Raw genomic sequence first — 25,022 nt, forward strand, 5'->3', positions numbered from 1 at the left:
TAATAAAAAAAAAAACTAAATTTGTGTTATTCATTGGAAAACAGTTGCCCACTTTTTTTAAACAAATTTATATGATAAAAAAAAACATTTTGATAACTTATTCTCTAAAAGCTGAAAAGGCTTCAAAATGTTCACATAGGCTTTGGAAGCTCAAATGTACACTATTCAGTAACTATTTTGTAATATCATTGTTGGTTTATTGATTCTGGTGTTAGCCAAACAGTATGTAAGTTTCAATTTTGATCTTGGGCAATCCTGACCCCTTTTTTGCTGCTACTGGCTTGTAACATTAGCACTAGCTACTACTTTAACTTTTTTTTAGGTTTAATCTGCTGTTCAGTTGCTTTTCTGTTTGAAATTAAACATTTACCAATGATCTCATAAGAAGATATTGGATACAATAAAGCATTTTTTTGTGAATCTAATATATATGTAGCAGGTTATTTATCTTCCTGGATAGCTTCTATGCTTCGTATATATCATACTTTAAATTGCTAAGTTTAAATCTTCATTTTGTTTCCTTCATTTTGTTCACCCATTTGGTAAACTTTTTTTCTTTCTAATTGCTAACAAATTAACATGAAACAAAATTAGACGAAACACCCAGATGGGTTCATTTTGCTTGCAGAGCTTTGAATGGAAAATTTCAGATTGGGTGACCACGTTCAGCAGCTTTCTCTTTTTAAGAATCTCTGAACAAACGATTGTTTGTGTCCATGAAGATATTGAAGACAAAGGATCTATCAACTCCATGCCCCAGTGTTCAGTTAGATTATGTAACCTGTTGGCTTCTGGTAAACTGCAGATCCTGCGTCCAACTTTCTCCCTTTATTTCCCAGTGTACATGTCCCAATGTCACTGTACAATGACTGCCCTTGTCTTATGAGAAATCGTATTCTGAGACCATTCCCTAAAGAAGTTTGTAAATGACCCTTAAAATTTGCATTCTAAAAATGTGATTGACACTAAGGTTAAAATAATTGCTTTGTGAAAATTCTGCTGGCTCTAAATCAAAAACTATGTTTTGTATTTGTTTCAATAGAGAAGATTAGTACTTAGAGTTCACATACAGTGCCCCTTGGTTCTCTCAGAGATTGGAAATGGCATTGCAATATGTCTTCCAGTAAAAATGACCATTTAGAGAAAGGGATTAGGGATGTGTTGGACAACTCCAATAGATACTGGTACAGCAGCATTTAAAGGGATGGTCTAGTAAAAAGGAAACTTTCATGATTTGGATAGAGCATGCAATTTTAAGCAACTTTCTAATTTACTCGTATTATCATTTTGTTTTTGTTCTCTTGGTATCTTTATTTGAAAAGGCAGGAAAGGCAGCAAGTGCTATCCAGTGTTCTGAACCAAAAATGGGCCGACTCCAATGCTTACATTTCTGCTTTTTCAAATAATGATACCAAGAGAACGAAGAAAAATTTAACGCCACTGCAACTCTCGATACCAGCGGTGCTTACGGACGCGGCCAGCTTCAAAAACGTGCTTGTGCACGATTCCCCCATAGAAAACAATGGGGCTGTTTGAGCTGAAAAAAAACCTAACACCTGCAAAAAAGCCGCGTTCAGCTCCTAACGCAGCCCCATTGTTTCCTATGGGGAAACACTTCCTACGTCTGCACCTAACACTCTAACATGTACCCTGAGTCTAAACACCCCTAACCTTACACTTATTAACCCCTAATCTGCCGCTCCCGCTATCACTGACACCTGCATATATTTTTTAACCCCTAATCTGCCGCTCCGTAAACCGCCGCTACTTACATTATCCCTATGTACCCCTAATCTGCTGCCCCTAACACCGCCGACCCCTATATTATATTTATTTACCGCTAATCTGCCCCCCTCAACGTCGCCTCCACCTGCCTACACTTATTAACCCCTAATCTGCCGACCGGACCTGAGCGCTACTATAATAAAGTTATTAACCCCTAATCCGCCTCACTCCCGCCTCAATAACCCTTTAATAAATAGTATTAACCCCTAATCTGCCCTCCCTAACATCGCCAACACCTAACTTCAATTATTAACCCCTAATCTGCCGACCGAATCTCGCCGCTACTGTAATAAATGGATTAACCCCTAAAGCTAAGTCTAACCCTAACCCTAACACCCCCCTAAATTAAATATAATTTAAATCTAACAAAATAAATTAACTCTTATTAAATAAATTATTCCTATTTAAAGCTAAATACTTACCTGTAAAATAAACCCTAATATAGCTACAATATAAATTATAATTATATTATAGCTATTTTAGGATTTATATTTATTTTACAGGTAACTTTGTATTTATTTTAACCAGGTACAATAGCTATTAAATAGTTAAGAACTATTTAATAGCTAAAATAGTTAAAATAATTACAAAATTACCTGTAAAATAAATCCTAACCTAAGTTACAATTAAACCTAACACTACACTAGCAATAAATTAATTAAATAAAATACCTACAATTATCTACAATTAAACCTAACACTACACTATCAATAAATTAATTAAATACAATATCTACAAATAAATACAATTAAATAAACTAACTAAAGTACAAAAAATAAAAAAGAACTAAGTTACAAAAAATAAAAAAATATTTACAAACATTAGAAAAATATTACAACAATTTTAAACTAATTACACCTACTCTAAGCCCCCTAATAAAATAACAAAGACCCCCAAAATAAAAAAATGCCCTACCCTATTCTAAATTAAAAAATTTCAAAGCTCTTTTACCTTACCAGCTCTGAAAAGGGCCATTTGCGGGGCATGCCCCAAAGAATTCAGCTCTTTTGCCTGTAAAAAAAAAACATACAATACCCCCCCCCAACATTACAACCCACCACCCACATACCCCTAATCTAACCCAAACCCCCCTTAAATAAACCTAACACTAAGGCCCTGAAGATCTTCCTACCTTATCTTCACCTCGCCGGGTATCACCACCGATCGACCCTGGCTCCTAAATCTTCATCCAACCCAAGCGGGGGCTGGCGATCCATAATCCTGTGGCTGAAGAGGTCCAGAAGAGGCTCCAAAGTCTTCATCGTATCCGGGAATAAGAGGCGATCCAGACCGGCAACCATCTTGATCCAAGCGGCATCTTCTATCTTCATCCGATGAGGAACGGCTCCATCGTGAAGACCTCCAGCGCGATCAATCTTCTTCCTCCGACGTCCAACTGAAGAATGACGGTTCCTTTAAGGGACGTCATCCAAGATGGCGTCCCTCGAATTCCGATTGGCTGATAGGATTCTATCAGCCAATCGGAATTAAGGTAGGAAAATTCTGATTGGCTGATGGAATCAGCCAATCAGAATCAAGTTCAATCCGATTGGCTGATCCGATCAGCCAATCAGATTGAGCTTGCATTCTATTGGCTGGTCGGTTTTCTGTTTGTAAATATTTTTTTATTTTTTGTAACTTAGTTCTTTTTTATTTTTTGTACTTTAGTTAGTTTATTTAATTGTATTTATTTGTAGATATTGTATTTAATTAATTTATTGATAGTGTAGTGTTAGGTTTAATTGTAGATAATTGTAGGTATTTTATTTAATTATTTTATTGCTAGTGTAGTGTTAGGTTTAATTGTAACTTAGGTTAGGATTTATTTTACAGGTAATTTTGTAATTATTTTAACTATTTTAGCTATTAAATAGTTCTTAACTATTTAATAGCTATTGTACCTGGTTAAAATAAATACAAAGTTGCCTGTAAAATAAATATTAATCCTAAAATAGCTATAATATAATTATAATTTATATTGTAGCTATATTAGGATTTATTTTACAGGTAAGTATTTAGATTTAAATAGGAATAATTTATTTAATAAGACTTAATTTATTTCGTTAGATAAAAATTATATTTAACTTAGGGGGTGTTAGGGTTAGGGTTAGACTTAGCTTTAGGGGTTAAACAATTTATTATAGTAGCGGTGAGCTCCGATCGGCAGATTAGGGGTTAATACTTGAAGTTAGCTGTCGGCGATGTTAGGGAGGGCAGATTAGGGGTAAATACTATTTATTATAGGGTTATTGAGGCGGGAGTGAGGCGGATTAGGGGTTAATACATTTATTATACTAGCGGTGAGCTCCGGTCGGCAGATTAGGGGTTAATAATTGTAGGTAGGTGGCGGCGACGTTGTGGGGGGCAGATTAGGGGTTAATAAATATAATATAGGGGTCGGCGGTGTTAGGGGCAGCAGATTAGGGGTACATAAGGATAACGTAGGTGGCGGCACTTTGCGTTCGGCAGATTAGGGGTTAATTATTGTAGGTAGCTGGCGGCGACGTTGTGGGGGGCAGGTTAGGTGTTAATAAATATAATATAGGGGTCGGCGGTGTTAGGGGCAGCAGATTAGGGGTACATAAGTATAACGTAGGTGGCGGTCGGCAGATTAGGGGTTAAAAAAATTTAATCGAGTGGCGGCGATGTGGGGAGATCTCGGTTTAGGGGTACATAGGTAGCTTATGGGTGTTAGTGTACTTTAGAGCACAGTAGTTAAGAGCTTTATAAACCGGCATTAGCCCAGAAAGCTCTTAGCTACTGACTTTTTCTGCGGCTGCAGTTTTGTCGTTAGATTTCTAACGCTCACTTTAGACACGACTCTAAATACCGGCGTTAGAAAGATCCCATTGAAAAGATAGGATACTCAATTGACGTAAGGGGATCTGCGGTATGGAAAAGTTGCGTCTGAAAAGTGAGCGTTAGACCTTTTAATGACTGGCTCCAAATACCAGAGGGCGGTAAAAACCAGCGTTAGGAGCCTCTAACGCTGGTTTTGACGGCTACTGCCCAACTCTAAATCTAGGCCAAAGTTTCTTAAAATTTCTGCTTTATCTGAATCATGAAAGTTTAATTTTGACTAGACTATCCCTTTAAATTATATAATATCCTAATAATATTAAAAAACAAAAGATCATTGTATAGATTATACATGGTCAACTGGTCACCCAATGGGTCACATACAGCCCTTTGTACTAGATTTTGTAGCCCCAGTAAAAAGTTGAACTAAAAATGTCTGCTTTGGGGACATCTGGTATGTGGGGAAACAAGGTGAGCACAACTAAAACGAGCCCTCTAGATGCTGCGTGCCACTGGACACTTTAAGAAATATATTATTATTTGCTTGTTTAGTAGCCATACAATTATATGCAGTCCTTAATACAAGTAAAATATTGATCTGCTGCCCGCATGTGATAGGAAGTTGGTAATCAATGGTATAGAACATTAGCATAATTTTCCAAATAAAGCCTTAAGATTTTCCATAGGAGCAATGAATTCTGGATAATGATATGCAAATGAACATCACATTTCCACATATTTTTATTGTCCATTTTGAATAATTCAAATTTAGATTTGTTCAGAAAGTATGTAGTATTTTGATTTATTTAAAGTAAAAAACCATGACGGGGCTATGCAGCCCCAGTGGATAATTATGTGTTAAAATGGTGGTATATCCTTTTGGTTGCACTGTGATCAGCATTTCTTACACAGTTTCTAATCTTGCTAATCTTGGAGCATACTTAGTCATTGATTGGTTCATTTGGTCTCATGCATTAGATTGATTGACAGTCAAGCGCATGGTTTATATGTGCAAGTCACTGCCTGTTTTGGCTACAAAATTTGCACATGCCATTGGCACATTATTCCTACATTCAAGGTAAAAAGGCTAAAGAATCCTTTTTAAATATAAATTATCTCAGTGTGGGTTAAAATATATATGATTGAAAAATATAGGGGTAACTAGAGTACACTACATGCCTGTGTTACCAGGGCTGAAATGTAAAAAACGGGGTAATGATATCCTGCTTCAGGCTCTAACATGAGCTCAGATGTATAGCAAAATATATATATATATACTGTATATAGATAAAAAAACATCCGTAAGGCAGCAAACAGTCACATAAGTGCAATGAACACTTCCCCTAGTAATAGAACATTGCAACACAACAGCAAAACATGCTAAATGGAACTGACACAGTTTGATGTGCTTGGTGTTTATCCACAGGCCGGGAAGCGGGTTTGACCCCTCCAAAGCAATACTTGTGCCCTACTGTCCCCACAATATGGGGGGGGGGATCCCCAAATACTCCGTTCCTCGGCAGATCACTGTCCTCACACTGCAGTTCCCTGGATGTATTTCTCCCAAAAAGGAAATCCTTTCAGACTGTGCTCCAAATCCCCTGCAGGACTTAGGTGTATCCGTGCACACTGTGGCCTACAGCGAATGAACAAAGGAGAAATCCAGAAGCACCTGGTTTCAATAAATGAAATAACTTTTATTGTTTATCATGTTAAAAAACAAAGAGCTATGACTAGTCCCCAAGGTAAAAACTGATGTATTAAACAAAGGAAGCCAGCACTTTTTCCCTTGCTTAACACCTCCGTTTTTACCTTGGGGACTAGTCATAGCCCTTGGTTTTTTAACATGATAAACAATTAAAGTTATTTCATTTATTGAAACCCAGTGCTCCTGGATTTCTCCTTTGTTAAAATATATATGTTTGGGCTGCGCTGCCCTGGCATATTATTGCTTTTTGTACCCTTTAAAGAAACACAGGCATGTGGGCTACAATTATTTAATAATGTTAAGCAGTGGCATTATAATGTTTATTTGTGTTTAAGGTCAGAGTTGAGGCTGAATCATTATTTGTGTCTTTACTGTACATTATTCTAAAGTAACAAATATAATGGCTGTTTGGTTTCATGAGATCCAATTGTCACCTCATCAGTTCCCACATTACTGATGCAAGACTTGAATCTAATTCAAACAGCATTACATTTGAAAGCAAACATCATTATATTATAAAAAAAACCTTTGAATAACTTTTCATTCATGTTCAATTGTGTACTTTAAAAAAAACACAACTTCATTACTAAATGCACAAAAAAAACTGTTCTAACTTCATGACCCATTATCTCTGCCATACATACAGCATTGGGTATTCCAAACATCTCGTAAGAAGGTTTGGTTGCAGAAGTAGCCTAATAAGGTGTTGGCTGATTTCATTGTATTTGTCATATAAAATATGTTGGATGGAGAACAGCATCAATTCATATGAGAATATATATATATGTTAAATGGACATTAAACGCTAAATATATGCTAGGTATAATGATGTATTCAAAGTAAAGATTAGTCTGAGAAAGCTATCCAAATATTTAAATAAATGATTAAATATCAAAACTTTCAGCCATTGCTTAGCTTTAAACTGAATGATTTTTGTCCATGTGTTTTGTAATATACAGGGCTAAAGAAGTAAAAAAAAATTCTATAATTCAATAATCCAAATGTCACCTTTTTGACATCCTGTATGTATGTACATACAGGATGTATGTGAATCTGCATAACAGTTTATATGCATTGACTATGATCTAATGCATTTTTCCGCTTCTTATTATACATCAATTTATTTATTTTTATTCATAAGAAATTAAATTAATATGCAGCAATGCTTTTTGAATTATGCATCCAGTATTCATTATTCAGAATTGTGATTGTGCTGTAACATTTGGCTGTCTTAAACCCTTTTTTGACAAATCTTACTTTTGACTTTGGCTAAATGAAATCTTATAATTAATTTACAAGTTATTAAAAAATAAAAAAAAAACTAACTAAAACATTGATTAATTTCTCTTTTCACATTACTAGAAGAGAATTATCTATAGTCATGTTGACTTGATAAGTTGGAATTTTGTCATCTATGTGTCTATTAGCATTCACTCCTGGAAAGCCTTGAAGCTTGATTTGCAAGGTCCTTATTCACTGCTAAAGCTCTCAGTGACCACCTCCAGATATCTCTTGCATTGAAGGCTGGACAAAGAATTGTCTGCGGCCCACAATGATCACAGTGATAATTTGGTTGCACAGCTAGACACTCTGGGCTGTGCTTTGCCAGAATAAAAGCCCATTGACAGACATGTGCATGCTTATAAATAGCTGAATGATGATTAGCATATTTGCTTTTTGAACAAACTAGAAACTCCACATTCAAGATAATGGATTATGGCCTAATTTGGGGATACAATTCTTTTCACCAAGATGTTTATTCAGTACTCAAAAGTTCCTTCTTACACAACCCTCTCACACTACTATCCACCCTTCACAGTAAAGAAGAATACTGTTTGATTCTAAAAGATTATTGGCATCTGAAAATGTTGTGGAAGACAAAATGCCTCAGTGAAAATGTCACCAAACCTAATTTTGCAGCTTAATAATGTTGTCTGAGTTAAAATGTAGTGAAAAATAAAAGATAATTGAAAAACTATGATCTAGAACTGTCCCGCTTTTTTTTTTGCAAGACACTCATTTCCCATCATTCTCCTGCTTTTCTCCCTATGCTTAGCACTAAAAGCTGGAATTTATAGACTAATGAGGAGCCAGTTATACAATGTTTAAGAGTTAGGAAATTGTTTTATATAAAGTTGCAAGTAAAAGAATCCAGAAAATTAAAGGGACATTAAATACTTTGAGATGGTAATATAAAATGATAAATCATATATAAAAAAAACCTCTGTGATATACGTTCATTATTTATTTTGTCCCCTTTTCCTGTAATTCCATTCTGAAATTGTAAGCTTTTCAATTATTGTTAGAAATGGAAGTGCAGAACACTGTTATGTGCCACACAGCCATTGGTTGCACACTTTAGTGACCTATTTATAAATGTCCTTAATTGGCCACAGCAGAGAAAGTAACCTAAGTTACAACATGGCTGCCCATATTGTTTTATAGAAACTAAAACTTTACACTTATTTTGTTATTTAAACAACTAATGAAATGTTAAATAATACATCTACATGTTAGTCTCAGACTAATGTTTTCTTTCAATATTTCAATCTATCTAGCATTTTTTTAGTATTTAATGTCCCTTTCAAACTAATTATTTTATCTTTAAAAATTTTAACTTAGCTCTTAGATACATTTTAAACCGAGCCCGAGACTTCCAGCCCCAGACTACCAGCTGTAAGTTATAGTAGATGAGGCTGAAAGAAAACAAAAAGCTCATCAAGTTCAACCTTTACAAAATGATCCGTGATTTTGTAATAAAATAATAACTGACAATGCATAAAGAAAGAAGCGCACTTCTAGGAACAAACAGCTCAATAGCTTGTCCACTGGCCGCTTACCGCTTAGGAGCAGCCTCTTAAAGCCCAATTGTGCTTTTCACAGAGGAGAACTTACATCAAGTCCATTAGCCGAAATACCAGGCAATCCTCCTCTGAACAAGGAACATGGCAACCCGAGACACGTTTGGGTAAAATTTACCGGCCTTGAGGTCACTTGGTTTGATGACCACTGCTCTAGCTTTTTTTAGCATTTTTTCTATGTGTGTTTCTGTTCAATAATGTCATTTCTATTGCTAATTATTTAAAGTGACATCAAACCCAAAATATTTCTTTTGTGCTTCTTATAGAGAATACAGTGTTAAACAACGTTCCCTTTTACTTCTATTATCTAATTTGCTTCATTCCATTGGTATCCTTAATTAAAGAAGCAGCAATAAACTACTGGATGTTAGATGAAATCATAAGGTGAGCCAATAATAATAACAATAACAGCTCCTGAACCTACCTAGGTATGCTTTTAAACAAAGGATACCAAGAGAACAAAACAAATTAAATAATAGAAGCAAACTTGAAAGTTGTTTAAAATCACATACCATGAGGCCTATCTATCAAGCTGTCAACTGTGCTGCATTCGCCGGCACCGATACACTCGCCTAACATCGCGGCCGCGGACCTCAATACGATCTCCAAATTTATAAAAAAAGCAGGCAAAAAGCCGCACACCAAGTACAGGGCGATGAGCAGCGGACTGTTGTTAACTAACAGTCATCGATCTCGCTACTATTCAGCTTTTTCCCAACTTTATTTATACCCTGTCACTAAACGCCACCACTATACTAAAAAGTTTAACCCCTATCCCGCTGCTCCCGGACCCCACCGCAACTAAATAAAGTTATTAACCCCTATCCTGCCGCTCCCGGACCCCACCGCAACTTTAATAAAGTAATTAACCCCTATTCCGCCGCTCCCCTGACCCTGCCGCCACCTAAATAAATGTATTAACCCCTATCCTGCCGCTCCCGGACCCCTCCGCAACTAAATAAATGTATTAACCCCTATCCCGCTGCTCCCGGACCCCTCCTCAACTAAATAAATGTATTAACCCCTATCCCGCCGCTTTTGGACCCCACCGCCGCTAAATAAATGTATTAACCCCTGGCCTCCCACATCACTACCACTTACTAAACCTATTAACCCCTAAACCGCCAGCCCCCCACATCGCCATAAACTAAATTAAGATATTAACCCCTAAACCTAAAAAGCTGCTAACTTTACATTATAATTACCTCATCTCTATCTTAATACGTTTAGTTGGTGGTTATTAATAGTTTAATATAGATTAATGTAATTTTAGTATAATAGTTAGGGTAGGTTAATTAATAGTTTAATATAGTTTATTTTAATTCTAAAGATAAGTTTTAATTTATTATAAGATAGGGATGAGTTAATATTTAATGTAAAGTTAGCGGGTTGTTAGGTTTAGGGGTTAATAGCTTAATTTAGTTTATGGCGATGTGGGGGCTGGCGGTATAGGGGTTAATAGGTTTAGTAAGTTTTAGTTATGTGGGAGGCCAGGGGTTTTGGGGTTAATACTTTTAGTTAGTTGCGGTGGGCTCTCGGAGCGGCGGGATAGGGGTTAATATATTTATTTAGTTGCAGCGGGGTCCGGGAGCATCGGAAAAGGGGTTAAAGGGCCATTAAACACTCATTTTTTCTTTGCATAAATGTTTTGTAGATGATCTATTTATAAAGCCCATAAAGTTTTGTTTTTTTTTAAATGTAGAATTTTGCTTATTTTTAAAGAACATTGCTCTGATTTTCAGACTCCTAACCAAGCCCCAAAGTTTTATTTGAATACCGTCAGCTACCTTCTCCAGCTTGCTCCTGTTTGTGTAAAGGATCTTTTCATATACAAAAGAAGGGGGAGGGGGGGAGTGTCTTATTTCCCACTTGTAGTGGGCTTTCCATCTGCCTTTTCAACAGAGCCAAACTGACAGCTTCTAAGTAAGTTTTTATATCAGTATCTGTGCATCTTATTCTTTATAGTAGTGTCTATTACATGCAGTTATATGAAAATGAGTCTATACTGTCCCTTTAATAACATTATGTAGATGGCGGCGATGTCGGGCGGCAGATTAGAGGTGTTTAGACTCGGGGCTTATGTTAGGGTGTTAGGTTTAAATGTAATTTGTTTTCTACCATGGAAATCAATGGGATATCTGGCAGCATCGAACATAAGCTTTCGCTGCTTTCAGACTCCCATTGATTCCTATGGCATCCGCGGCCTCCAGGGTGGCGGATTGAAAACCAGGTACGCAGGGCCGGAATAGTGGCGAGCGTACCTGTTAGAAGTTTGATAACTTGCAAAAGTTGTCAGATAGTGGCCGAATTTGTATTCGGAAGATCTGTAATGACGTAAGCATCGATCTGTGTCGGATTGAGACCGGTAGATCGTATGTTACGTCACAAATGTCAACTTTTGCCGGTCTGTAGGCTTTGATAACTAAGTCGAATCAGGCTCGCCACAATTACGCTACGGAATTCCAGCGTATTTGCGGTTGACAGCTTTTATGTCCTTTTAAAACTGGTCAAAGTTCACAAATGTGCAAATATGTCAACGGGTAATGTGTATTTTTAGATTTATTTTAGACTTTAGAATTATTTCATAACAAATCAATATGTACAATTAGGTTTTATCCAGAATAAAATGTGCTGCAATCTATCAAAGGAAAGCACTCTCACTTTATGTTCCCATTGAAGCTTTCCCAGAGGACGTATCTTAATTAATTGGATATTTTTACCGGTCCACAGACGAATCACTTATGATCAGTCTCCGCCTGGCTAGGTTGGGAAGAGTTTCTAGGACAGAGCTCTAGGGAAGCTTTGTTTCTGTATAATGAAAAGGAGAGACATTTTGGCCTTTTGTAAAACGTATTGAAATCTTCCTATGATTGAACAAGCATTAAGAGAAGTGTGACATGTATTCTTTTTCCACTGGCAGAGCGTTATTGAGTCAGAGCTTGTTAAGGCAACAAGTATTGTTCGGACTTCACCTAATTCTTCCATATAATAACTCAGGGATGCTTTCTGTTCTCAATCCTTTTAGTTAGAATTGTATTTAAGGGTTGTGAATGCAGCCCTGTTAAATCTTAAAGGGACAGTCTACACCAGAATTGTTATTGTTTAAAAAGATAGATAATCCCTTTATTACCCATTCCCCAGTTTTGTATAACCAGCACTGTTATATTAATATATGTTTTAGCTCTGGGATTACCTTGTATCTAAGCCTCTGCAGACTGCCCCCTTATCTCAGTGCTTTTGACAGACATACAGTTTAGCCAATCAGTGCAGACTCCTAAATAACTCCACGGGAGTAAGCACAATGTTATCTATATGACACACATGAACTAGTACTGACTGTCTAACTGTAAAAACTTTCAAAATGCTCTGAGCTAGGAGGAGGTTTTAAACAGTTTAGAAATCAGTTTGAGCTTATCTAGGTTTAGCTTTTCAAAAATACCACCAAGGGGACAAAGCAAATTTAATGATAAAAGTCAATTGGAAAGTTGTTTAAAATTGCATGACATGTCTGAATCATGAAAGTTTAATTTTGACTAGACTGTCCCTTTAAAGTAACTTCTATGTTAGTATTATTATTTTTTTTTAAAGATTGTTGCTTTTTAAGTTCTGAAGAAATCAATTATTTTGTAACATGTTATATCATGAAAATAGGGCTGTCTAACCACGTTGAAGCCTGTTTTTTTATATTTTTTTGTTTTTATATTTTTATTCAAAGGCAGATAATACACAAATATTTCCTCTGTTATATCGAAAAGGGAATGTTTCAAAATGTATATACAGCACTTTTCTTTTTGAAAATGGATGTTCCTGTGCTGAATAAACAAATTTGTGTGTGGGATTAATATGGGCGTTTTCCCATCATTCAGTGAGCGCTAGAGTCCTAGGACACAATCATGCACTTCCTGTTAGCTTAATTTTAAAGGGATATTAAACTAAAAAAATTCTATGGTGAATGTGATTCATATACAGCATGCAATTTATTTGTTTTCTTTAAATTTCAGTGTCCATTTGTTCAGATATTTGTTTCCTGAAAAAAAAGACAAATATCTGTTTCATTAACAAATTTGCATTTGTAGCAAAACAAATACACTTGTCAAGTATCTAGTTTTCACTGGGCCCCAGAGCAAGTCGCTGGTAGGGTCCCTGGCTCATCAGTACCCTTTCTGTCTGTTTGAAAACAGTAGAAGCTTACGGCTAGATTCCGAGTTTTGCGTTAGGGTAAAAAAGCAGTGTTAAGAGGTCCTAAAGCTGCTTTTTTACGCCCGCTGGTATTACGAGTCTTGCGGGTTTAGGGGCACCGCACACTTCTTTGGCCCTACTGCAAAACGACTTACGTAAACTTTGTAAAGTCTTTTTTCTATGGGACTTCCATAGCGCCGGTATTACGAGTCTGTCCTTGGAGGCCAAAAAGTGAGTGGTACACCCTCTCCTGTCAAGAGTCCTAACGCATTTAAAAGTCAGTAGTTAAGAGTTTTATGGTACAATGCCGTAACATAAAACTCATAACTAAAGTGCTAAAAAGTACACTAACACCCATAAACTATCTATTAACCCCTAAACCTAGGCCCTCCTGCATCGCAAACACTATAATAAAAATTTTAACCCCTAATCTGCCGCTCCGGACACCGCCGCCACCTACATTATATTTATTAACCCCTAATCTGCCGCCCCAATGTCGCTGCCACTATATTAAAGTTATTAACCCCTAAACCTAAGTCTAACCCTAACCCTAACACCCACTAACTTAAATATAATTAAAATAAATCTAAATAAATATTCCAATCATTAACTAAATTATTCCTATTTAAAACTAAATACTTACCTGTAAAATAAACCCTAAGATAGCTACAATATAACTAATAGTTACATTGTAGCTATCTTAGGTTTTATTTTTATTTCACAGGCAAGTTTGTATTTATTTTAACTAGGTAGAATAGTTATTAAATAGTTATTAACTATTTAATAACTACCTAGCTAAAATAAATACAAAAGTACCTGTAAAATAAAACCTAACCTAAGTTACACTAACACCTAACACTACACTATAATTAAATAAATTAACTAAATTAAATACAATACCCTAAATTAAATTAAATTAGCTAAAGTACAAAAAAACCCACTAAATTACAGAAAATAATAAACAAATTACAGATATTTAAACTAATTACACCTAATCTAATAGCCCTATTAAAATAAAAAAGCCCCCCAAAAATAAAAAAAAACCCTAGCCTAAACTAAACTACCAATAGCCCTTAAAAGGGCCTTTTGCGGGGCATTGCCCCAAAGTAATCAGCTCTTTTACCTGTAAAAAAAATACAAACAACCCCCCAACAGTAAAACCCACCACCTACACAGCCAACCCCCCAAATAAAATACTTGCTAAAAAAACCTAAGCTCCCCATTGCCCTGAAAAGGGCATTTGGATGGGCATTGCCCTTAAAAGGGCAGTTATCTCTATTGCAGCCCAAAGTCCCTAACCTAAAAATAAAACCCACCCAATAGACCCTTAAAAAAAAACTAACACTAACCCCCTGAAGATCGACTTACCAGGAGACGTCTTCATCCAAGCTGGGCCGAAGTCCTCAACGAAGTCGGGAGAAGTCTTCATCCAAGCCGGGGGAAGTGATCCTCCAGACGGGCAGAAGTCTTCATCCAGACGGCATCTTCCATCTTCATCCATCCGGCGCGGAGCGGGTCCATCTTCAAGACATCCGACATGGAGCATCCACTTCTTCCGACGACTAAAGCTGAATGAAGGTACCTTTAAGTGACATCATCCAAGATGGCGTCCCTTAGATTCCGATTGGCTGATAGAATTCTATCAGCCAATCGGAATTAAGGTAGAAAAAATCCTATTGGTAGAAAAAAATCTATCAGCCAATTAGAATCTAAGGGATGCCATCTTGGATGTCATCACTTAAAGGTACCTTCATTCAGCTTTAGGCATCGGAAGAAGAGGATGCTACGCGTCGGATGTCTTGAAGATGGACCCGCTCCGCGCCGGATGGATGAAGATAGAAGATGCCGTCTGGATGAAGACTTCTGCCCGTCTGGAGGACCACTTCGCCAGGCTTGGATGAAGACTTCTCTTGGCTTCGTTGAGGACTTCAGCCCGGCTTGGATGAAGACTTCTCCCGGTAAGTCGATCTTCAGGGGTTTAGTGTTAGGTTTTTTTAAGGGTGTATTGGGTGGGTTTTATTTTTAGGTTAGGAACTTTGAGCTGCAATAGAGCTAACTGCCCTTTTAAGGGCAATGCCCATCCAAATGCCCTTTTCAGGGCAATGGGAAGCTTAGTTTTTTTTAGCTAGTATTTTATTTGGATTGTTGGTTGTGTGGGTGGTGGGTTTTACTGTTGGGGTGGTTGTATTTTTTTTTACAGGTAAAAGAGCTGATTACTTTGGGGCAATGCCCTTCAAAAGGCCCCTTTAAGGGCTATTGGTAGTTTAGTTTAGGCTAGGGTTTTTTTTATTTTGGGGGGGCTTTTTTATTTTAATAGGGCTATTACATTAGGTGTAATTAGTTTAAATATCTGTAATTTGTTTATTATTTTCTGTAATTTAGTGTTTGTTTTTGTACTTTAGCTAATTTAATTTAATTTAGGTAATTGTATTTAATTTAGTTAATTTATTTAATTATAGTGTAGTGTTTTACAGGTATAGGAATAATTTAGTTAATGATAGGAATATTTATTTAGATTTATTTTAATTATATTTAACTTAGTGGGTGTTAGGTTTAGGGTTAGACTTAGGTTTAGGGGTTAATAACTTTAATATAGTGGCAGCGACGTTGGGGGAGGCAGATAAGGGGTTAATAAATGTAGGTAGGTTGAGGCGACATTGGGGAAGGCAGATTAGGGGTTAATAAATATAATGTAAGTGTCGGCAATGTTGGGGCAGCAGATTAGGGGTTAATAAGTGCAAGATTAGGGGTGTTTAGACTCTGGGTTCATGTTAGGGTGTTAGGTGTAGACATAACTTTTATTTCCCCATAGGAATCAATGGGGCTGCGTTAGTGAGTTTTACGCTGCTTTTTTGCAAGTGTTAGACTTTTTTTCAGCCGGCTCTCCCTGTTGATTCCTATGGGGAAATCGTGCACGAGCACGTACAACCAGCTCACCGCTGACTTAAGCAGCGTTGGTATTGGAGTGCGGTAATGAGCAAAATTTTGCTCAACGCTCACTTTAAAACACCTAAGTGCCCTGTGTGTGCTAGGACCGAAAACATAACTTTAATCAAATTTTAAGCTTCCATATTGTTTAATGCCTTTAAAATTTGCAGCAATGATTCACTAACTCCAATGACAGAAAACGCACTGTTCTCATTACCTTTTGCATTTATTTCCAGATTTATTCAGTTTGCTTAATTCTGTAATCTGCTCCGTGTCGCATCTCACACTGCTTAAGGATTTCTTTGCACGCCCCATCTCTCTGCTGCTCTTCCTGAGCTGACATTACACCTATCTATGTCACTCCACAAATGTCATTACATCCTGTGCTATTAATTCATTTACTTGGGAACGTGGCTGCTTTATTACAATTGTTTCCATCAACTGCTCATTAAAGGAGCTTTAAAGTGAATGTCAATTTTGATGCTAAAGTGCCTGGTTTTTAAAAATTTGATTAAAAACAGGTTCAATTTAATTCATCAAAATTTACATTTCACTCGTGTTGTGAAAAAAATACTTACCTTTTAATCTTGACAGCAGCTCCAGCTTCCTCCGGTTGTTGTAAGCCATTTCTGACGTCAGAAATGATGGATAGGTCATCCTCCAATCACGGCTTCCCCCCCAGGGGGAATCAGTGTCTGATTCAACGCCGTGATTGGAGGAAGCTGGCTTCCTCATTTTAGACCCAGGAAGAGGCTTTGCGATGGGCGGAGGAAGCTGGAGCTGCTGTGAAGATTAAAAGGTAAGTTTTTTTTCTCAACAGGAGTGAAATGTAAATTTTGATGAATTAAAGTGCCCCTGTTTTTAATCAAATTTTTAAAAACCGGGCACTTTAGCATCAAAATTGACATTCACTTTAAAGTGATTTTTTGATTTATCAATGCTATCTATCTATCTATATTTTTTTATATATATATATATATATATATATATATACTGTATATACACTCACCAGACACTTTATTAGGTACACCTGTTCAATTGCTTGGTAACACAAATTGCTAATCAGCCAATCTAGACGTGGTGAATACAACTTGCTAATGTTCAAACCGAGCATCAGAATGGGGAAGAACTTTCAACTGGACATGGTTGTTGGTGCCAGTCGGGCTGGTCTGAGTATTTCAAAGACTGGTTATCTACTGGGATTTTAAAGCACAACCATTTCTTGGGTTTACAGAGAATGGTCAGAAAAAGAGAAAATATCCAGTGAGCGACAGTTGTGTGGATGAAAATGTCTTGTTGATGTCAGAGGTCAGAGGAGAATGGGCAGACTGGTTTGAAATGATAGAAAGGCAACAGTAACTCAAATGACCACTTGTTACAACCAAGGTATGCAGAATACCATCTCTGAATGCACAACACGTCGAACCTTTCAGCAGATGGGCTACAGCAGCAGAAGACCACACCTGGTGCCACTCCTGTCAGCTAAGAACAGGAAACTGAGGCTATTACTCACACAGGCTCACCAAAATTGGACAATAGAAGATTGGAAAAACATTGCCAGGTCTGATGTCACAATATTATTACAATTAATTTATTATATGATGTTGTATCACTCTACAATATATCTATGTTGTTATTTATTTATTTTTATTTCTATTTGTATTTTTAATTTGTATTTCTAATTTGTATTTTTAATTTTACCCTTCATTTATACTCACTTTTTATAAGAATGCTGCTACATCAATATCCTTATTTAAGCCTAAAGGAACTCTAGTGTTAACGGCACAAATCCAATATGTCTCCCTTTGTCTTAGTAGGATTTCCCTATTTCCCCCTCTCTTGCCTGTATGTACCTGTTCTAGAATGGTTCCTCTAAGGCACTTTGGGTTTCGGTTGTGGACCAAATTAAAGTGATCAGACAGATTATGGGTTTTCAATCCCACTTTTATATTTGTGACATGTTCATACAGGCGTTTTTTGTATGGTCTTGTGGTTCGCCCAATGTACTGTAAATTACAGTCACATTGTAGGAGATATACCACAAATGAGGTCCTGCAATTCACCAAACTATTCAGATCACACCTTCTCTCATTGGATGTAGAACATACTACTTTGGTGGGTTTATTACCATTGTACATATATTCACAGGATATACAACTTAATCTGTTACATTTAAAGAAACCCTTTGTGCCCATAGTAAGCCAAGTTTTCTTCTCTTCCTTTTCTTTTAGTTGGCTAGGGGCTATTATTGCTTTCAGATTTTTATTTTTCCTAAATATGAAGTTTGGTTTTATATCTATCTTCTCTTTTAGGAGATCATCTTTTTTCAATATCTCCCTATGTTTCCCAATAATTTGTCTAATGCCCTCTGAGCCTTCACAAAAAGTTGTAATAAAACAAGTATTATTATTTGTTATTACTTTATTCACTACTTCTAGTCCATCTCTCTTGATTTCTTTTTTTGCAATTTTTTCATAGACTGTGTCTATCCATGCCTTTTTATATCCTTTTTCTAGAAATGTATTTCTTAGGATACCCAATTCTTTTTCAAAATTTTCCAAATCTGTACAGTTCCTTTTGATTCTTTCAAACTGTCTTACGGGTATATTTTTTATCCATGTAGGATGATGTCCACTAGACGCATATAGTAGACGTATATATCCATTACTATCCGTTTCTTTGGTATACAAACGGGTCTTAATGTCCCCATTCTGATGATATAGAACTAGATCTAAAAATTATATTTCCGTTCTACTGTACTTTTTGGTACATTTTAGGTTCATATAATTTTCATTCAGATATTGGATGAATTTTCTAAGTGTTTCCTCCTCTCCCTTCCAGATTAGGATAATATCATCTATGAATCTGGCCCAACTCACCACATTTTCTATATAGGGTTATTGTTCCAGATTTTCATCTCTTCCCAGTAGCCCATATACAGGTTGGCGTAGCTAGGGGCAAATTTAGTGCCCATAGCTGTACCGCCAACCTGTAAATAGAATTCACCTTCAAAAAGAATTTTTTTTTTTCCAAAATGAAGCAGATAGCTTCTATAAGGAAGTCTTGTTTATTTGGGGCCAGATCTGTCAAAGTTCACAGCCAATACTCTATTGCCTTACAGCCCAAAACATGTGGGATATTCGTATATAGTGCCGTGACATCTACTGTCACCCAAAAATAACTCATATCCCATTTTACATTTGTCATTTTCTTTATTGTATAGGGGGTATCCTTAATATACAATTTCATTTTTGGTACGATCGGCTGTAAATAATAGTCAACATATTCTGACAGGGGTGAGGTCAGGGAGTCAATCCCGGAAATTATAGGTCTCCCTGGGGGATTCTCAGCATCCTTGTGCACCTTTGGCAGGTGATAGAACACTGCTGTTTTAGGTTCTTTTCTATTCAAGAATATAAATCCATTGTCATTTAGTATACCATTGTCTTTTGCGGTATCCAACAAATTGGTGTAGTGTGATTGAAACATACTGCTAGGGTTCCTGGATAGTTTTCTATACGTTGTAGTATCATCCAGTAGTCTCTTTGCTTCCAAAACATAGTCACTTCGATTTTAGATAACTAATCCGCCCCCTTTATCCGCCTCTCTAACCAGTATATCAACATCCTTCTTGAGACACTCTAGCTCCATTTTCTCACGTTTGCTTAAATTTTGTAATTCTTGCAATATTCATCCAGTTCCTGTAGAACTAGATGTTCAAATACAGGGATAAAATTGCCTTTTGATGAAACTGGATATAATGTAGAATTCGGTTTCAGGTCAGTATATTTTTTATATTTAACTTCCCTTTCTTCTACATTTCTATCCGTCTCAATGCTAATATTTGCCTCTAGTTCCTCTAATGTTATTAGAGTATCCAGATCTTCATCTGTCAATGTTTTCGGTTCAATATTTTTCAAATTTCCCAATCTCTCCTTTTTAGCTTTTTCAAAGTGTCTATCCAGTGTTAATTTCCTTACAAATTTATGTACATCAACAAAAAGTGTAAAAGGATTTGGCCCTCTAGTGGGGGCAAAAGTTAAACCTTTTCTAAAATGGTTCATGGTGCCTTCAGAGAACTGTTTACCTGTTAAATTAAATAGCTGAACACTTTTTAGTAAACCCAATTTGTGTTTGGTTTTTTCTTTTTTATACCTTTTGTTCCGATCGAGGCACCCTGCTCTACATCCCCTAAACTTTCTTCTAGCCTTCTTTTTTTGATAATGATGACTCCTCCATTGTCGAGTCTGGGGTTGTTCTTGAGGTTTGTATTGTATCTGTGCATTGTGCTCTACCCTTCGAAATTCTAAAAAAGAAGGGGACTGCTCATTTTATACGCCTAGATTTAGAGTTTTGCGTTAGAAGGGGTGCGTTAGCTACACATGTTTTTTTTCCCCCGCACCTTTTAAACAACGCTGGTATTTAGAGTTCTCTGAAGGGCTGCGTTAGGCTCCAAAAAGGAGCGTACAGGCATATTTACCGCCACTTTAACCCTCAATACCAGCGTTGCTTACGGATGCGGCCAGCATCAAAAACGTGCTCGTGCACGATTCCCCCATAGGAAACAATGGGGCAGTTTGTGCTGAAAAAAAACCTAACACTTGCAAAAAAGCAGCGTTCAGCTCCTAACGCAGCCCCATTGTTTCCTATAGGGAAACACTTCCTAAGTCTGCACCTAACACCCTAACATGAACCCCGAGACTAAACACCCCTAATCTTACACTTATTAACCCCTAATCTGCTGCCCCCGCTATCGCTGACACCTGCATTACACAATTAACCCCTAATCTGCCACTCGTACACCGCGGCAACCTACATTATCCCTATGTACCCCTAATCTGCTGCCCACAACATCGCCGACACCTATATTATATTTATTAACCCCTAATCTGCCCCCCCCCCCCAACATCACCGCTACGTACCTACACTGATTAACCCCTAATCTGCCGACCGGACCTCGCCGCCACTATAATAAATGTATTAACCCCTAAACCGCCTCACTCCCACCTCAAAAACCCTATAATAAATAGTATTAACCCCTAATCTGCCCTCCCTAACATCGCTGACACCTAACTTCAAGTATTAACCCCTAATCTGCCGACCGGACCTCACCGCTACTATAATAAATGTATTAACCCCTAAAGCTAAGTCTAACCCTAACACCCCCCTAAGTTAAATATAATTTAAATCTAACAAAATAAAATAAATCTTAATAAATAAATTATTCCTATTTAAAGATAAATACTTACCTGTAAAATAAACCCTAATATAGCTACAATATAAATAATAATTACATTGTAGCTATTTTAGGATTAATATTTATTTTACAGGCAACTTTGTATTTATTTTATCAGCCAATAGAATGCGAGCTCAATCTGATTGGCTGATCCAATCAGCCAATCGGATTGAACTTGAATCTGATTGGCTGATTCAATCAGCCAATCAGATTTTTCCTACCTTAATTCCGATTGGCTGATAGAATCCTATCAGCCAATCGGAATTCGAGGGACGCCATCTTGAATGACGTCCCTTAAAGGAACCTTCATTCGTCGTCTAGTCGTCAGGAGAAGAGGATGTTCCGCGCCGGAGGTCTTGAAGATGGAGCCGCTCCTCGTCGGATGGATGAAGATAGAAGATGCCGCTTGGATGAAGATGTTTGCCGGTCCAGATGTCCTCTTCTTGCCGGATAGGATGAAGACTTCGGAGCCTCTTCTGGACCTCTTCTTGCCGGATAGGATGAAGACTTCGGAGCCTCTTCTGGACGGATCGGTGACACCCGTCGTGGTGAAGATAAGGTAGGGAGATCTTAAGGGGCTTAGTGTTAGTTTTTTTAAGGGGGGTTTGGGTTAGATTAGGGGTATGTGGGTGGTGAGTTGTAATGTTGGGGGGGGTATTGTATGTTTTTTTACAGGCAAAAGAGCTGTTTTCTTTGGGGCATGCCCCGCAAAAGGCCCTTTTAAGGGCTGGTAAGGTAAAAGAGCTGTAAACTTTTTATTTTAGAATAGGGTAGGGCATTTTTTTTATTTTGGGGGGCTTTGTTATTTTTTTAGGGGGCTTAGAGTAGGTGAAATTAGTTTAAAATTCTTGTAATCTTTTTTTATTTTTTGTAATTTAGTGTTTGTTTTTTTTTGTAATTTAGTTTAGTTGATTTAATTGTAGATAATTGTAGGTAGTTTATTTAATTAATTGATTGATAGTGTAGTGTTAGGTTTAATTGTAACTTAGATTAGGATTTATTTTACTGGTAATTTTGTAATTATTTTAACTAGGTAGCTATTAAATAGTTATTAACTATTTAATAGCTATTGTACCTGGTTAAAATAAATACAAAGTTGCCTGTAAAATAAATATTAATCCTAAAATAGCTACAATGTAATTATTATTTATATTGTAACTATATTAGGGTTTATTTTACAGGTAAGTATTTAGCTTTAAATAGGAATAATTTATTTAATAAGATTTATTTTATTTCGTTAGATTTAAATTATATTTAACTTAGGGGGGTGTTAGTGTTAGGGTTAGACTTAGCTTTAGGGGTTAATACATTTATTATAGTCCGGTCGGCAGATTAGGGGTTAATACTTGAAATTAGGTGTCAGCGATGTTAGGGGAGGGCAGATTAGGGGTTAATACAATTTATTATAGGGTTTGCGAGGCGGGAGTGAGGCGGTTTAGGGGTTAATACATTTATTAGAGTAGCGGCGAGGTCCGGTCAGCAGATTAGGGGTTAATAAGTGTAGTTAGGTAGCGGCGACATTGGGAAGGGCAGGTTAGGGGGTAATAAATATAATATAGGGTCGGCGATGTTAGGGGCAACAGATTAGGGGTCCATAGGGATAATGTAGGTTGCGGCAGTGTACGGTCGGCAGATTAGGGGTTAAAAAATTTAATTATAGTGGCGGCGATGTGGGGGGACCTCGGTTTAGGGGTACATAGGTAGTTTATAGGTGTTAGTGTACTTTAGAGCACAGTAGTTAAGAGCTTTATAAACCGGCGTTAGCCCATAAAGCTCTTAACTCCTGACTTTTTTTCTGCAGCTGGGGTTTTGTCGTTAGAGTTCTAACGCTCACTTCAGCCAAGACTCTAAATACCGGCGTTAGGAAAATCCAATTGAAAAGATAGTATACGCAATTGACGTAAGGGGATCTGCGGTATGGAAAAGTCGCGGCTGAAAGGTGAGCGTTAGACCCTTTCCTGACTGACTCTAAATACCAGTGGGCGGCCAAAACCAGCGTTAGGACCCCCTAACGCTGGTTTGGCCGGCTAACGCAGAACTCTAAATCTAGGCGATAGTGTTTACTTATATTTATATTCCTATTTCTCTCATAATTTTGGTGTCTCTTTTGTGTTTGATTTTTCATGTAGCCCTGCAACCTATGGCTATTATTTCCATTATTTATCTGTGTCGCATGTTTTTGAGGGCATCTATTTGAAGGTACTCTATTTCTACTTATGGTTTTATTTATATTCCCATTAGTGTTCCAGAAGCTCTGTTTATCCAAGATTTTCTTATTTGGGTTCTGATTTTTTCCTTTTATTTTACTATTATTTTTATTGTTACTACTATTTCCAGTTATACCTTCCCCTCTCAATGTTTCATCTCCTCTATAATCTGGTGAATGGATATCAAGTCATTCAGAATTGGCTGTCTCTTCTCTAGGGGTGTCTAAATCATCATTCCAATTTTCCTGAAACTTGGGGGCCTATCTATCAAGCTCCGAATGGAGCTTGAAGGGCTGTGTTTCTGGCGAGTCTTCAGACTCGCCAGAAACACAAGTTATGGAGCAGCGGTCTAAAGACCGCTGCTCCATAACCCTGTCCGCCTGCTCTGATGAGGCGGACAGGAATCGCCGGAAATCAACCTGATCGAGTACAATCGGGTTGATTGACACCCCCCTACTGCCGGCCGATTGGCCTGGAGTCTGCAGGGGGCGGCGTTGCACCAGCAGCTCTTGTGTGTTTGGGGTTATTATCATGTTGGAATACTGCCTTGCGGCCCAGTCTCAGAAGGGAGGGGATCATGCTCTGCTTCAGTATGTCACAGTACATGTTGGCATTCACGGTTCCCTCAATAAACTGTAGCTCCCCAGTGCCGGCAGCACTCATGCAGGCCCAGACCATGACACTCCCACCACCATGCTTGACAGTAGGCAAGACACACTTGTCTTTGTACTCCTCACCTGGTTGCTGCCACACACACTTGACACCATCTGAACCAAATAAGTTTATCTTGGTCTCATCGGACCACAGGACATGGTTCCAGTAATCCATGTCCTTAGTCTGCTTGTCTTCAGCAAACTGTTTGCGAGCTTTCTTGTGCATCATCTTTAGAAGAGGCTTCCTTCTGGGACAACAGCCATGCAGACCAATTTGATGCAGTGTGCGTCGTATGGTCTGAGCACTGACAGGCTGACCCCCCACCCCTTCAACTTCTGCAGCAATGCTGGCAGCACTCATACGTCTATTTCCCAAAGACAACCTCTGGATATGACTTCCATGAGCCTGTACACTCAACTTCTTTAGTTGACCATGTTCTGAGTGGAACTTGTCCTGTGAAACCGCTGTATGGTCTTGCCTACTGTGCACAGCTCAGTTTCAGGGTCTTGGCAATCTTCTTATAGCCTAGGCCATCTTTATGTAGAGCAACAATTCTTTTTTTCAGATCCTCAGAGAGTTCTTTGCCATGAGGTGCCATGTTGAACTTACAGTGACCAGTATGAGAGAATGTGAGAGCGATAACACCAAATTTAACACACCTGCCC

The sequence above is a fragment of the Bombina bombina genome, chromosome 8 (genome assembly GCF_027579735.1).
Source record: "Bombina bombina isolate aBomBom1 chromosome 8, aBomBom1.pri, whole genome shotgun sequence".
NCBI lineage: Eukaryota > Metazoa > Chordata > Amphibia > Anura > Bombinatoridae > Bombina > Bombina bombina.